Source organism: Marmota marmota, unplaced genomic scaffold, assembly GCF_001458135.2.
Source record: "Marmota marmota marmota unplaced genomic scaffold, marMar, whole genome shotgun sequence".
NCBI classification, from domain to species: domain Eukaryota; kingdom Metazoa; phylum Chordata; class Mammalia; order Rodentia; family Sciuridae; genus Marmota; species Marmota marmota.
Window position 1 is genome coordinate 3,882,206 of NW_026000211.1, and position 17,309 is coordinate 3,899,514.

The following is a 17,309-nucleotide window of genomic DNA, read 5'->3' on the forward strand; positions in this document are numbered from 1 at the left end:
TGCTTCACACATGCGAGGCAAGCGCTCCACCACTGAGCTACAACCCCAGCCCATGGTTATGTGATCTTCAGCAGTTCATTGATTTTTTTTTAATTTGTTTTCTCCTCTTTAAAGGGGGGAGAATATTATTACCTGCTCCATGTGTGAGCAAGTGAGATAATGCCTGCAAAATGCTCAGTACATCTTAAGCACTCAATAAACAGCCACAAGCAATAATCCTGAGCGTTGTAATTAGAGGTCTTTTGAAAAGAACGACCAAGAGCTTTCTGCTTTCCCAAAGGTAGGAGGGAGGACGCCCAGCCTTCAGGAGCCGCTCCCTGGAGGCTGCAGAGGGGCTGGCTCTAGGAGGAAGGGAGGAGCTCGGGGAGGTCCCGCCAGGTAGGGCGGGTGCTGGGGCTGACGGCGAGTGGGTGGAGCCGACGAGTCCTTGGGCCTCTCCTGCCACCTAGCGGTCCTCTGGGCTAGGCCACCCAGCTGTCTCTCCAGGTCTGGGCGGTGGGCGAGGCAAGCAAGGCTTAAATAAACAGCATCTCCCGTCCTCTTCTGAGGCCCCACTATATGCCCTGCCCCCTCGGGATCCTGGCTCATCCCACATTCTCCACCTAGTCCTGTTGGGTGGGATAAGACCCCTCTTTCCAGGTGGAGGGAGAGGGGGAAACCTTTGTTCTCTAGGCTCCCTGGCAGAGTAGAGAGCTTAGGCAGGCTGGTGGATGCCATCCTCTCTCCCGGCCTCCGCTAGCTAGCTTGATGACTGACAGTGGGATACGTGGGGACCCAGGCTGGTTCAGGTCAGCCTTTGGTTCTATTTCATTCTATCAGTATATACCGTTTTGTGCATACAATTTCTCCGGAAGATTTTGCCCTTTGTCTCCAGGACCACAGGAGCAGGGACAGAGACCTGCAGTCCAAGGCCTGCTGGTGAAGGACCCAGTGGGGGATGGGGCACGCAGACAGCTCTAGTCTGGGTTTCTCATCTATCCTTCTCCCTGCAGGGAGGTGCCACCCCTTGAGGAGGCTGCCTGCAGTGATGTCCTCATTGCATCATGTCACTCCTGTTTCCAAGGTGGCTATGCTTATTTGGGGAGGGGTCTGGCCCCTGTGTGAGAGGCTTTGGAAGGAGGCTAGGAACCACCAGAAAGAGACACATGTTGGGCTGTGAATCCAGGATCAGGCATCCACAGCACCTTGTGTCCACCCTGCTGCCCGCCGACCTTCCCACCCTGACACCCACTCTTCCCCTCTCAGCCTGGCAGCCTCAGCTGCACCCGGCCAGGATTGCATCATCGTTGGCTTTGTTCTCAGAGCAGCAGGTGCAGGAGTGGGGCCCACAGCCTGCTGCCCCCCTTCCCTCTCATTGCCTTCACTCCCTCCTGGGTAATCCTCCTCCTTCCTCCCTTTCCAGACCCATGGCACCCCGGGATTTGTCAGCCTTATCCAGGGCTCGCTCTCAGCTCCCTGGGAGCAGGGAGGAGAACCAGGCTGGAGACTGCCCTCCATCACTGTGTTCCCCCCAGAGAAACACCTGGTTGAAGCCAGGGTATGGCCTCCCAGAATTGGGTGACAAGGTCAGAAATCGTCACCTGCTGATTTGAAACTAATAATAATCAACAGAAGATGAATTAATTCAGCCTTTATGGAAGGTATTTAACTTCTGTTGGTCATTTATGTGGACCAATAACTTTCTACCCACTTATTGTCATTCCTGGTTTACAGAGAGGAAGCTAGAGCATAGTACACTTGCCCAAGACCAATAAGCTACCAAATGGCAGACCTTGGATATATATATATATATAAAACGTTTTCATCTTGTCCAAAATTCTTTTTTTTAATATCTAAAATTTAAAGCCAAGAGTCATATTCAGAATTGCACTTTCCATTCACATACTAATTAATTTTTTTCTTTCTTAATTGCACAAGGTTTATCTCTTCTATTTTCTGCCATCTTTCTTGGTATAATATATCTCATGCACATTACTGATTGTTAAAAATTCTAGCATATTCCACTATTTTACTTATTTTTAAAAAACCATGAAATATATAAATCAAAACAATCAAACAACCCAAAACTTTCATGCAATAAAATAAAACACTAAAATAGTTAGGAATTTTTTTTACCCCAAATTTCAAGCTTCTTAAAGAAAAATTCTACTTATGTTACATTGATATTCAACTAAATGTTACTAAGTGCTTATTAGTGGCTAGATATTAATGTGGGCTCAGAGACTGAAAAATTATTGATGGTAACTGGATTGTCTCTTAAAGATGCTCAGAGCTCAGTAAAACAGACTAATGGGACACATCATAAGCTATAGTGCAGTAGACATCACACCATGTTGCTTAATCCACTGATAGCAATCTGTGTATAATTAAATATTTCTATTACCAGTTTAATCTGGGTGTCCATTGTTTCTAAATATCCCATATTTCTGTTTGTTTCTTTCTTTTGGTTGCCTCTGGCATAGCTCCTTCAAATAAGTACTGGATTGTTTTTGTCAAATATATAATATCACACACACACACACTTGCTCTGGTGTGTGGGTTGCTGAATAAAGACCCCCATTCCCAAGAATACCAATGCCCCATTTCTAGGAACCCATGAGTATGTTATCTTAGATAGAAAAGGGGACTTTGCAATGTGGCTAAATTAAGGATCTTATATGGAGAGGTTATCTTGGATTGTCAAGACATTCTAATTAAATGGAAACCTGGTTAGTTGTAGAAGGTGGGAGATAATGATGTCAGAAGCAGGTAGTTGGAGTCATTTGAGAAAGCATCCACTAGCAGAGAAATGCATATCAACTTAGAAGTCAAAAATGTGAAATAGATTCTCCCTTACAACCTCCAGTGAGAACAAAGAACTCAAAATATCTTGATCTGAGAGACTCCTGGCATTCAAGATGGTAAAAGAATAAATCTGAGTTGTTTTACACAACTGAATTTTTGGTCATCTGGTAGAGTAGCAATCAGAAACTATTATACATATTTTCTAAAAGTATTCCAATTATTTTCTTTTGTCCTTACATTATATAAATCAATTTTCAATCTGAAGGGTATGATTATAGTGGTGAAAATGTGTTTCTAAAATATTGAGAAGTCTTCAATATGAAAGCAAAAAGAAGCTATACAAGACAAATGCTGAAAAATAAAAATTATTTGTTGATGAAAAGTAACTATATTGAACCATATTATATATTGAATCATATTACACTGGATTGAAGATGGCTTCTTCAAGATAATAGGCTAAATTGGATATAGGGTTATTGTTTGATAAGACAGCACTTTGAGACTTGAGAGTGTATTAGAATCACTTAAAGATCTTCATAAAATATAGATGGCTCTATCCCACCCTCAGACTTTGAGGTCAGATGCCAAGTATTTCTATCTTTACAAGATTTGGGATGATGTTGATGGTGTCACTCCAGGGACCACATTTTCAGGACTGCTTAAAAAAAAGGTCATTTGATTTGACTTCATATAATATGTCTGTCACTTTCTAGCTGTGGAAAACCTTAACTCAGTAATAACAGAGCTTCCCTTTTGTTCAAACACTCTCACAGATATGTTGGGATGATGATACTTAATTAATTATGACTATAATTAATAAGCCAGTGTTTTATGTTTATGTTCACATTATTTAATATTCTAGAGTTTTCTTCAAATGGCTGTAGTATTTATTTGCCATTTTTCAGGTGCTTTAAATGTATAGTACTTTTCAAACTACAAAGAAAAGGTATCTTTGTTTGCATGTGTTTGTACATGGATATATTTGTGTGTATGTTTGTATGCATTGATATTATAAGGATAGATGAACTGAAATAATTTACTTTTCCCATTTTAGTGACAGACACAGTTTTTCTAATTTAAGCCTTTCTTTTTCTTTTTTCAAAATTGTGTGTCTAATATTATAGACTCAGAGATATTATTATGTTTAGTTTTTAGTTTGTTATTAAAAACTCAACAGATATTTGGTATGGAGAAATAAAAATATTTGTATATCATTATTGGTAGAGCATTTGTTATATATTTAAGACATTTTCTTTAATAAATTATAATAATTAATCTGATTTTACCTATTCACATGATATAAATGGCTTCATTGGTGTCTACACAGCTTTCTAATTTATTATCACCTGAAAATTTTATTAATGTCAATAATGATGATAAATGAAATTGAGATTAGTTCCACTCTTTCAAATGTCCCAATAGACCATTTTCTCCTAGAGAACTGCTGTCATTCATTACCCTCTATTTAAAAGCCATCAGGCAAGATTAAATACAAGTCATTTCAAAATAACAGCATTTTCTTTCTTTTTTTCTTTGAACGAAAATACACTAAATATTTTTTTCAAATTCAAGGTGTACCCACAATACTTGGCAAAGTATCAAAATAAATAAGTACACATCTCTATGTGTGTATGTGTGTGTGGGGGGGTGTACCCACACATTTAAAAATAACACACACACACACACACACACACGTCAGATTCCAATAGCCAACTGGAAGGGGAAAGGGAACTGATCCTTACACAAAACTATAATGACACAATGTGTGGTAAGTAGAGTAGTGATTGACGTCTCCTGGCTTCTCTCAGATCCCACAGAGCTCCATCAATCATCTGCTGCCTGACCCTGGGCAAATTCCCAGTCGGTTTGCAGCCTCATCTCCCTTCCCTCCCATCATGAATGTATCAAATGCTTAACTTCTAAAACCCTTCCACCTTTAATATTCTATGACTTGGTCTTCTTAGAATGTCTTCAGGAGAATACAAATTCAAACAATAAATTCCTTCAATAATGGGTCATGAAGAAAACAAGTGTCAAGTTTTATGAGCAAGAAATAAAATTATCAGATAATTCTCACATTTTTAGAACTGCAACTCTGCCTTGATAACCTAGCAGATTTCTCAAACTCTTTATCAGTTTGACTGGGGGAAAATGTTAGGTTGTCTCCTACGTAGAAAAAATAACAGACCTACTCAAAATGAATGGAAAAATGCGTGTTCAAGAAGATGTGAGCAGCTCATGGTCCTACAGCTCATCAGTTTAGAGTGTTAAATAATAAGAGGAATAAAACCTGCCACCTTCAGATAGATGGACTTTGAATCCTCCAGACAGGTTGTGGTTTTATCTCACTTAGTATCTGTCATAATGATGGGTGAGAATATACTCGGCAGTATTTGTAAGCCTTTCATTTTAATGGATTGATAGGCCCAAATGCGGTCCTTCAAGAGTGGCTTCTGGCAAAATATTACAGAGTTTCCCCAATTAGGTGACAGCAGAAGTGGAAGGCTTTGCATTAACCTCATTCTGCGCAGCACATTGGATAGCACTGCTATAGAAGAATCTCCAGAGAAAATAGAAAGGAAGAGATAAATTCATTTCTGTCTTAAAATATCTGATGAGGGATGACTTATCATCCAATAATAGAAATCACTTGAATTTTTAACTAGGATTCTTAGCATTTTGTTTATAGACATTCTTTGATATTATCTACTGGTTTTAGAATATGTTAAAAGATTGTGAAGCAAACAAGGCATAGTACAGTATTCTCTCCTAACAAAGCCTCGTTTTAGTGATATAGTTGTTATTTTACTTCTTCAGCCAATATAGTCCATGAACATTCTTTGAGGGGACTTTGATACATAGCACTGTACCATGCACTCTGTAGAGGATATGAAAGAAGTTCAAGGGTTTTAAAGTTGGAGTAGGAGAGAAAAATGTAATAAGGTAGCATTAAGTGATTTTAGTAGTAAAAATAGATATCACAATTCATTAATAGATTATTACACACAGACAGCTCTTCCTTGGAAAACAGACAGGGAAAACATGATTTTGATTTCTCTATTTCTCTTTCTTTCTTATAAGTTTGAATCAACCACAAGTACTTCAAGGCTTAATAGCAAAATTGTATACAGTCACATTTTGTACTATACATTTCAAGGCCTGAAAAATATATAAAACATTTCTTCTAATACTACCATCTCTGAACATTTATAATAGATCCATTTATTCTTTATTGTAAACAATCTCTGGCAAAATACATATGAACAAAAAATCTTTGTAAAAACCACTGTTTTTTTAAGAATAATTATTAGAAATAGAACAAATGTTATGAACAAGTTTAAAATTTTGCTTTATATTACCAAATTGATTTTGAAAAATGTTATACAATGTCCAGCCCCAGATGAAAGAACCCATTTCTTTGGATTTAGGAAAACTTGAGAATTATCATTTTATATGTATGTGTTACTTTATAGATTTCATCTGATTTCAAGTGAGGCATTTTCTCATATTTATTAGCAATGTATCGCATCTTTGAGTGATCTGGTTAAATTTGCTCCCTTTATTAATTTATTAATTGATTTTAATGTTTTCTTTCCATTTTGCACATCTTTTATGTAAGTGTTTATCAATATTTTGTCATATGTTTGTTACAAATATTTTCCTAATTGCCTGGTCTCTTCCAATTTTGTGTCTAAAGTTTCTTGGAAGAGATTTTTTTTAAGGACCTTACACTCCTGTCCTCCTTATTTCAGTCATCCAGGGAGCTCCAGGCCACACTCTGGAACACTTCCTCCCACTCAGCCATGATTTAGATATTAGTATCAAGTTTATTTTCTCACTACTCTGTATTAGTTCTTGGCAATTTCTTTGTCCATAAGGATAAGACCCTAGACCTCTTCTCCTCCAGTGATAGTATGCTTTACCCCACTTGGTCAAATATTTAATAACATAATCACATTTAAATTCTTGTCATCAGCAAAGTTTTCCTTCCCTCCATAAATTCAATTCAAAACATACTTCCTTTGACCAGTTACTCTTATCTTTTCAATAACTGCTTTTCAGCAAAGTTCCTGAGGTTCCAATCCAATGATTCAAGCAACATACCCAACATATATTCTCCTATGCCCCCTCAACTATTTTAAATCAATATATTGTAATCAGTGTCTTGCAGGTCTTCTTACATACTTATGGTACATTTGCTTTTCTGTACTTCCTTGTCAATACTGCCTCTATATTGAAGTTCAAGTTTCTTGCCTACTCAGCTCATGTATTCTTACAGGTAAATGTAGAAAAAAATGACCACCATCCTGACTGTTCTCATATTAGTTTCACAATTGAAAATCCCAAAGTGGCTTTTAGTGATCCTTATCTTTCTCTTGTCAATTTGCTCCTCTACTCAGTCAAATGACCTGGCTTCTCTTTCCTCTGTCTCTATTTTCTTGTCCTCACTTTCAGGAGAGAAAATCAAATACGGCAGAAGACAGCTTCCAAACCCTCTCTCTATTCAATCTGGAATCACACATTCATCTACACCCACAAGCTGTGCTTCTGTCCTTCGGTGGAAAAAACATTTGTGTGTCAAAGACAAACCTCTCTATCTCTTCTGCTTACCAAAACTTGATATTATCTATAATATAACAGACCCCACTCTGTAAATATCCTTTGTTTCCCCTCTGCAAAAAATCTCCAATCCTCGTATAAACATGCTGTATTTTCCCTATCTTAGGAAACAAAAATCCTCAATTCTATAATGTTCACATCCTGTCTCATTTCTTGCTTCATTTCACAGAGAACAAAAAATAAAACACACATGCAAAAAATTCATCAGAAAAACCTTTTCAAAGAATTATTTTTGTAATCTTTATGTTTTCCTTCAAGCCTCACTTCTCCAAAGTTCTGATGGTCAAAAATAGAACAAAAGTATTCAAAACTCACTGGAGATGGATTATAAGATCAATCTTTTTACTTTATGAAGGAGTGGCATTTAGCTAGGCTTCCTATTCCTGCTTCAACAGTTTCCTCACTTGCTTCTGTACCACTCCCTCTTAAATCTACTTTTTATTTTTAAAAAAGTTTATTACTACATAATAACTATATGCATTTATGGAATAAAATATATTTCAATATGTGTATTCAATATGTAATGATAAGTTCAGGGTAATTGGCATATTAATCACTTCAAAAATTTATCCTTTTTGAAATATACAGTTAATTCTTGTCAAACATAGTCATCCCACTGTGCTACAGAACACTAAAATGTATTCCTCCTATTCTATCCTATATCAATTAATGATCATTTTTCTGTCCCAACTTCCCAGCCTCTGGAAACCACTATTCTATCTACATCTATGTGACCAATTTTGTTAGCTTCTACATGATTGAAAATATGTGGTCTTTATCTTTCTGTGTTTGACTTATTTTACTAAAGTAAATGTCCTCCAGACTCATCTATGTTGTTCTAAATGACAGGATTTTGTTCTTTTTTTATGATTGCATAATATTTTATTTTGTACCTATAACATATTTTCTTCATGCATGCTCTACATCACTGCCTCCTCTTCTTTGTATTCATGATTGAATGTCCTGCATTCACCCAGCATGAATGCACCTTGAATGCTCTGAGGCTCAATCCTAGTTTGCTTCTCCATCTATTATATTAAGTTGCATTTATATACAGATTAATGGAATTGGCAGGAGCAAAATGAAGCTGAAGCTGGAAGCTGGGGGCTAGTGCCACCTCTGGATAGACTGTCTATATCCCAACTGCTTCTTGGTTTCTTCTTTCACCTGCCATAATCCTGAATCTATTTCTGAGGATCTGAACCTCCACCTGACAACTGATCACTCATAAATGTGAGTTGTTCGATATTTCCCTGAAATCCAGGACTATCATCGCTACTTGGATGAGTTGCCTACTCAGCATCTTCACTGGGATCTTCTGTTTATCAGCTTCTCATGGCTGTGATCAAAATAGCAGGCAGTACATCTTAGAAGAGAAGTTTATTTTAGCTCACCATTTTGGAGGCTTAGTCCTTGGACAGCCAGTTCCGTCACTTTGGCCCTGAGGTGAAGTGCAACATCATTGCCTCAGGGCACAATGGACAGAAGCTACTCACCTGCTGGTGGCTGGAAAGCACAGCCAGGGGGGAGGAGAGGGGGTTTCAGGGAAGATGAACCTTCCCAGGTCACTGATTCACCTCCTCCAGCCATATCCCACCTGCCTGCAGTAACTGTCTATTTAAAGTAGGATGCATTGGTTAAGCTATAGTGCTCATAATCTAATACTTTAAACTGAATTTACACAGGAGCTTTTGGGGAACACATCAAAATCATAAGAATTCTACCCCAATTTAGATTGTTTTAGCCATCATGGAGAAAGATGGGATTGTATACCCTAAGAGCAGTCAGTCATTAGCTAAGAGCCCTCCCAGTATGGAAGAGTCCAACCTCTAAGGCATTTCCTGAGAAAATGGATTGTCATCAGTTAAGCACTATTCTCCAGAGTTGGACACAGTTATCATCCATTAGCTGTCAATATCTATAGCACCTGGGGGATGAATGCATCAGCTGGTAGGAGCCATATGGTAAGACAACAGCAACACATTCTATTCTGTAGATGAACATGTGTCAGGGATTGAAAATATATAAGTATGCATCTTTTAAAATTAAAGTTGTCCTTGTACTATATTATTAAGTATGAAGTTTTTAAAAAACAAATTAATTTCATTATTGCATGAAAAGATAAATTAGATCAATGGTATAACCCACTAGTTTGCTTAGAAAACATTAGAGTTCAAGCCTTTGGTTAAACTTATTCCCATCAATGTAATTAAGATTACAAATTCAGTATGAACTTTTCCATGCATTTCTTCTTTTACTGACTATATCTGTATAATAACTGAAATCTATGGTTTTACAATTTATCATACTGTAATATTCTTCTTAAACTTGATTATTTTTCTAACAATGTTTTTGATATTCATTGATGTTTTTTATGTGCTATAATATATGCAGTTCACTGCTAATCTTATTTATGATTGTATCATATATATAAATTCAAAATCTTTTTGATGCATATGTAGATTTTTAAATTTCTTTCCTATTGTAAAAAGCAATTGATTCTACATTCAGGTCCATACTTCCTTGTGTACCTCAGTCAGCTTTTCTCTAATGTTTATACCCAAAGAATAGAGCTGTAGATAGAAGGATAGGTTCAAATATTATTAAAATAAAATAAGTGGAACTTCACACTCAGTTTCTTGGACTTGGTTTCTTTTTGTCAAGAATAATGAAAATAAATCTTCAAAGAAATGTCTGCAAAGTTGACTTTCTGGATAATTTATATGTCCTTTATGCACAGAGGCAGAAGCAGTTTTTCTTCACAGAGCTCATTCTAATATGCAGAGCACACTAGGAGGTGCCTGCTATTTGATTGCTTAGAAAAGCTGTCCCTGGCCCTCACTGGGATTATCTTTTCTTGTTGGTAGCAGTATTTTTTTTCCCTCAACATGACACATTTGAGAAAAATCTATAAGGTTACATAGCAGAGTTGTATTAAAGGGAAAAATGGAGAAAATGATGTTTCCTTTATAATACAGGTCCTATGCAAGAAGATTTATACATATCCCCTTAATTAATCCTTCAAACCCTATGGTGTTGATATATGGCACTTCTGCTTCAGAGAAAATATTAACCTTAAGTCATATAGTTAACAATTTATTTAAAAAACTGTATTCTAACCAAAACTTATCTCACAATAAAATATGGTATGAATTTGACTTACATGTATGATACTTAAGTAAATGTTTTAATTAATGTATATGGAAATGCATAGCTAAATAATTAATATACGTTTTGCAAATTAAAATCTTAGCTTTCTTAAGAGTCCAAATTCCAATTCCTCCTTAACACCAATCTCTATATCCACAATAATATTTTCCTTCCTCTGTGCTTCTGTAGCCTTAGTATATCCTGTTAAACTATACTGTATGATCTGTCAAAGTTGTGTATATAATATTTCTCGCTGGAGTTTACTTATCTTGAGAGCCAGTATGTTATGGTTTGGATTTGTTAACCCCCAAAAGCTCATGAGTGAGAAAATGCAAGAGGGTTCTCAGGGAAAATGATTGGATTGTGAGAGCCTTATCCCAATCAGTGAATTAGCTCCTAATGGGATTAATTGAGTAGTAACTGGAGGCAGGTGGGGGGTGTGGCTGGAGAGGTGGGTCTTTGGGGGCGTGGCTTTGAGTACATATATGTATCTGGCAAATGGAGATCTCTCTCTCCTACCCTCTCTCTCCCTCCCTCTTCCCACTCTCACCCCCTCTTTCTGATCATCATCTGAGCAGCTTCCCTTCACCATACTCTTCCACAAAGTTGTTTTGCCTCACCTCAATCCTCAAGGAATGCAGCCTGTTGTCTGTGGACTGAGACTCTGAAACCATGAACCCTCAGATAAAGGTTTCCTCCTCTAAAGTTGTGCTGGTCAGGTCTTTCAGTCACAGCAGTGAAAAAACTGAATAAAACACAGTACCTTAAACTATATGTTTGTTGTATGTCCTGGTCATACTTCTAAACTGAAGGGCTAGTACCTGTTAGGTGGACACACACACACACACAAATCACTCTGTAAAGGAATAAAACAATTACCAGAGGTAAGGGAAAGGGGATAAGCAAGGCATGGGTGTCACCGGGTACTGGGAAATCAGGGACTCTGCATATAGAAGTAGAACTGAGACAGTCAGGGACCACCCTGATGGGACAAAGGCAGAGACAATGGTATAAACCCTTGGGCATAGTAAACTACTGCCCTTTGTAATATGGCACATTGCTTCTCTACCCTTGTACTCTTTTCAACGTAACCACAAAATGACCCTGACAAACTCACAGAAGCAGAATTTCTGCATAAGATTAAATTGTTACCAGGGGAAAACATACCTAAAATACACCCTCTATCTTCACTTGCTTGTACTCAACTTAAAATCATTAATTTTGGAGGTCAAAGATCTGGGCAATACATTATTAGTTTCCCACTAGCTTTTCTGTAGGTAACATCCCTGGCTTGTGGGTTATGATGATAATGGTTGGATAGGTTACTTTTCAGGAACTTGAGGCCACTTTAGCTGAGAATGTTAGAGTCTGTAAACAAGTCAGGATGGCGCCTGGCATTTTGCCAGAGAAATGTTAGAGTCTGTAAACAAGTCTGGATGGCGCCTGGCAAAATGCCAGAGGGAGTGGTTTGTGAAGTAACTCCAGCGAGCCATTAAGTGTGGAGATTCCTTATTGGTTGACTGATGTATCTAGTTTATGCTAATTAAGATAAGCTGTGTGGAATGTATAAATACCTCTGTTGTCCTACAATAAACGGCTCCCACTCCTGCTGTATCAATCTACACAAGTTGTTCGTCACCCCCTCCCCGGCTAGTTTGCTGCAGCCAGACTGCGGCAGAGAACACTCTTAACTTGGGTCTGCACATGCTTGATGGGAACCTGGAATGGATTAAAAATATTTGGCATCTCTGTCTCTTTTGTTATCTTAACTTTTGGGTCAGATTCTACCCAACTCTGCAAGTAGACATGTCATGTGCACATGGGAGCTCTTAAGGGTTTTTTCTTCTATCCCACCATCGAACTATTTCAGCAGCTATAGCAATCCAAGAACCTAAATTCCTTCAGCCCTATCATAAGGCCCATATCAAACCACCAGGTGTGTTTGCACAGGATGATGGTACCAACTAGCTGCAAGAATCACTCATCAGTTCTTGGGACAATTTGACCATGATTACCCAGTGGTCCAATTGTTTTGCAAGAATAAACATCTTTGAAACTGCCCCAGATTACCAGATTTTAGGCCAGCCCATAAAATTAATAAAGCTTTGCATTTCCCTTTATTTGGAGAGTGGTCTGGTCTCCCTCTTTATCCTTGCTGTCTCTTTCAGATGAAGCACCAGTTAAAGCCTTGCTTTTGTGTATGTTGGTGCTCACTTGACTGGGTTTCATCATTACCATCAGGGAATCAGAAGTTCCCATGTCAAATAAAAAAAAATCTACATGAAAACGAAACACTGCATAATCCAGGACAAAATTTAGGCATGGCTTCAAAAACAAGGAGGATGCTGGTAATTGCCTTAGTATGTTTTGGGGAAATACAAGGAACAACCTGTCATAGAGTAGAAACGTGGTCTTGCAAAACATTTTTTTGCCATGAGATCCTGCTAACTTTGGATCAGTATGAGTTTTCCATTTTAAAGACCACCAGCTTTGGCTTTTTTTCCCCAAAAATAGTCTTTGGAAATAACAAACACTCAACAGTCATAAAATTTATTTTAAAAAACCCAAGGCAATGTTTGACTTTATAGTCAAGAACACTGAATTGAAAGCATGATAAGTTGAGTCACTGGAGTATGATTATGCAGCAAATTAGTACTGAAAAAAAGGCAATTTAGAATGTCAGGGGATGGCTAACATCTATCCACATATGAATATTTTATTAATTTTTTATTCAAAAACAACTTTAATTTTATTAAATACACTGTTAAAGAAAGCTAAGCACACAGAGATATGAAAAAATGATTTCTGCCTTCAAATAGTCTCAAAATTGATAGTATTTTAACAATAAAATTTTAAAATAAGTCATCATAATTATTTGTTTGGTATTTTTAATTAAAATGTTAAACCTTTAAGTTTATATTTTAATGTACAACAAATGTACAATAAACAATTATATGATTATTCATTTATCTTACCAATGACATGAGTATGAATTATGTTCTCTAAAAGACAAAAATTACTTTTTTTCCCATGATGGCAGCTCTTTGCCAGAGACTTCTAAATACTGAAAACAATGAAGTTGTTGCTTTCCTCTGAAGAAATCCCATCCCATCTAATAATTTTACTCAACTTAAAAACTTAAAAAATCATTAGTTTTCATTAGTTTTGGAGGTCAGAAAGCTGGTCCTGCCTTTTTTTTTTTTTTTAACGAGGAGTTGAACCCAGGGGCTCTAAATCTGTGAACCAAATAACCAGTCCTTTTTATTTTTTATTTTGATAGAGTCTTGCTAAGTTGTTTAGGGTCTTACTAAATTGCTGAGACTGCCTTTGAATTTGCAATCCTCCTGCTTTCGCTTCCTGAGCCACTGGGATTATAAGAGTATGCCACTGTGACAGGCCTATCTGTTTTGTGCTCCTTAGGGCAGCATGCAATTGCTGACTATATTGTAAGAGTTAAAAAAGTATATGTTGAGATGATTTAGTTATACACGACCTGCTGATCTTGATTTCCAACTAAGATGGCATAGCAAAGTATCTTACATTATTAGTCTTTTTAAAGACTATTGTAAGCATGATTCATTTTTCTTAACAAATCAACCCAACTAAAGATTAGAAATCCTATTGCTTATTCCCTGAACAATTATCTGTTGCTACTGTTTACTTACTATGTTCTACTCATTTGTTACTCTCTTTAAACCTTATGAAGCAAATTTCAGAACTGTTAATATGATGTAAGGATGTCATTTTCTGTATCAAGCCATGCACAAATTGACTTTTACAGAGGAGAAATGAAAAATCACTTCCATTCCATCATCAACCAGAAATGATTGTCAGTGGCTGCCTATAGTGTGCTTTTTTTGAGAGGAACTGTGAGACCTATGGAGGTCTCTGCAGGCAAGCATGCCAGAATTAATTATTGATGTCTGCCGTGGGTGTACAGGAGAGTGGGGTGACAACACATAAGCCGTGAGTTCTCTTATCTGTGTAATAGTGCTTGAAATATGTAGTCATTTTAATTATTCAGAGATAGGCATATTCTTGCAAGATGAGTGTCATGTCAGGTACAATAAACTCTAAGAATGCACACTGACTTTTAGAATCCTTGTTTACTACATGTTGTGATGAAGTGTTAAAAGAGCTCTAAGAGGACCATCACTCCTCCAGTGTACTCTGTAGAAGTAATAGAAGTAATAGAATGTCACAGTTCATAGCATTGTGTCCAGTATTAAACCATTCTAAGGGTAGTTTGTTTGAACAGTCTTTCAGGGTAAAAAAATAGCCTACAAAAGATTGACAAAATGATTCAGAATAGCCTAAGCAATCTTAGAAAAAAAACAAAGTTGGAAGAATCATGTTTTCCAACTTCAAAATTTATGCTGAATTTGGTGACACACACCTGTAATCTCAGCAACTCAGGTGGTTGAAGCAAGAGGATCACAATTTTAAGGCCAGCCTGGACAACTAGGAAGACCCTATCTCAAAATAAAATATTAAAAATTGAGGATATACCTCAGTGGCAGAGTGCCCCTGGGTTCAATCTTCAGTACTAGGAGGAAAAAAATAGTATAAACCCAAAGAAATCACTACAGGGTGGTGCTGGCATAATAGATACAAGGAAAAATAAAATAAAATTAAGAGTCAAAACATATTTTCCCCCACATCCTCACCAACATTTATTGTTTCCTATATTCTTTTTTTTTATTGGTTGCTCAAAACATTACAATGCTCTTGACATATCATATTTCATACATTTGATTCAAGTGGGTTGATGAGGATTGCCTTGGAGTTCTAGATCAATTTTGGAGAATATTACCATAGTCACAATATAAGTCTTCTAAAATATGAACACATAATGTCTTTTTATTTAGTTAGTTATCCCCAGTACTGGGGTTGGGTTAACCCTGGGATACTCTATTCCTTAGTTACATCGCTGGACCTTTTTTTATTTTGACACGAGGTTTTGCTAAGTTGCCTAGCCTAGCCTGGAACTTGTGATCCTCCCTACTCAGCTTCCAGAATACCTGGAATTTACAGGTATGCACCACCACACCTCATTCTTCTTTGATTTCTTTCAACAATATTTTGTAGTTTTCAGTGTATGAATCTTGTACTTTTGTTGACTTTATTTCTATTTAATTTTTAAAAATAGTATTATAAATGGAACTTTATTTCCATTGTTTATGTTTGGGAATGTAATTGATTTTTTAAAATGTTGATCTTGTATCCTGCAACTTTGCTGACTTTGTGTATTAGTTCTAATGTTTCTTTTGTGGAGTCCTTTTTTTTGTATATAATGTCTCATCATCTGTGAATAGAGATAGTTTTATTTTTTTGTTTTAAAAAAATAGCCTAGAATTACTTGTTACCTTTATTTACTCAAACCTATTTTGATGTGACTCCTGATGTCAGACAAGAAATTTTCATTTCACAAAGAAACCAAAGAAACAAACAAAAAGGAAATATAGTCATTGTTTTTACTCCATAAACTTCGAAGGCAGTCTTATTTCAGGATAATATCTGCCTTTACACTCCAAATAGACTACACTCAGTAGCAGTGACTGTGAGTTTCAAATTTACTAATAATCAGGGTATGAAAGCTTTGTTTATAACATATCAATATTAATTAATGTAGTTATGATTATTTACTATCTGATTTACCACCCAATCTTACTCTCCGATAATGAACTTAATCTTAGTAATGTGAGTCCCATTTCTGTTTCATACTTTGGTGGTCCTAACACACTCCTTATGTGGTTTATAACCCTCTCTCTTCTGGATACCACCTTCTTCCTCTTTAAATTCTAGAAATAATGGATGACCATTCCATGGATGGATAGACAAAGAGCTTGACCTCTTCAAGGACTTAGCTCATGTCACTCTCACACTGTTTTGTTTTTATTTACTTTTTATTTTTTGGTAGTGCTGGGGATTGAACACAGAGCCTCGCTCATGCTAAGTAAGAGCTCTATCACTGAGCCACATTCCCAGCCCATCACTACCTGTAAAGTTCTTGCCCCAAGTTTTTCTCAGCATCTAGGCTGCCTAGGAACCTTCCGAGTCTTCAGGTACCAAATTAAAGATCAGGAGTTACATGATGACATCATATAAATGCCCCCTTTCCTTTTGTCATAGCAGTCTGTTTTATTTGTCATAGTTCTTACAGAAATTAAAATTTGTCTCTGTGTTATTTCCTTCCACTATACTAATACTCTTAATAGAAAGACCTTGAGATATTTTATTTATTACAGTTTATGTATTATGCAGTAAAATATCTGGCAATATTGAAATAAATGTGTATTTGTAGAGTAATGAATAAGAAGGAATCTTGTAGTGTGATTTAATTGTTGTTGTTTGTTGTTCTGATCATTAGTCATGGTGGTAGATTTTTGTTTGATTGTGGAAAACTTTTATAGTTGCAGCTATTCAGTAATAGAGATATTAGGTAAATTACCCAAAAAGTGGAAAAGTCAAGATATAACTCACTACCCGATGTGTTATAATTTAGGTATTAGATATCTCCCAAAAGCTCCTATGTGAGACAAGGCAAGAAGATTTAGAGGTGAACTGATGTTTGCCTTATGAGAATCTTAATCAGTGAGTTAATCCCTGATAGGTAGTAACTGTAGGCAAACAGGGTGTGGCTGGAGGAGGAGGATTCCTCGGGGCATGCCTTTGGGGTATATATTTTGTCCTAGTTGAGCACAGTTCCTTGGTGGCCTTGTTTCCATCTGTTTTCCTCTGTCACACTCTTCTGC

At 36.8% G+C, this 17,309-nt stretch overlaps 1 protein-coding gene across 1 annotated transcript in view; it reads right to left on the minus strand.

The window, feature by feature from the left end:
* Nucleotides 1-17,309, minus strand: part of Sgcz (sarcoglycan zeta) — a 1,015,926-nt gene that overhangs the window by 472,504 nt on the left and 526,113 nt on the right. The window lies entirely within an intron of this gene.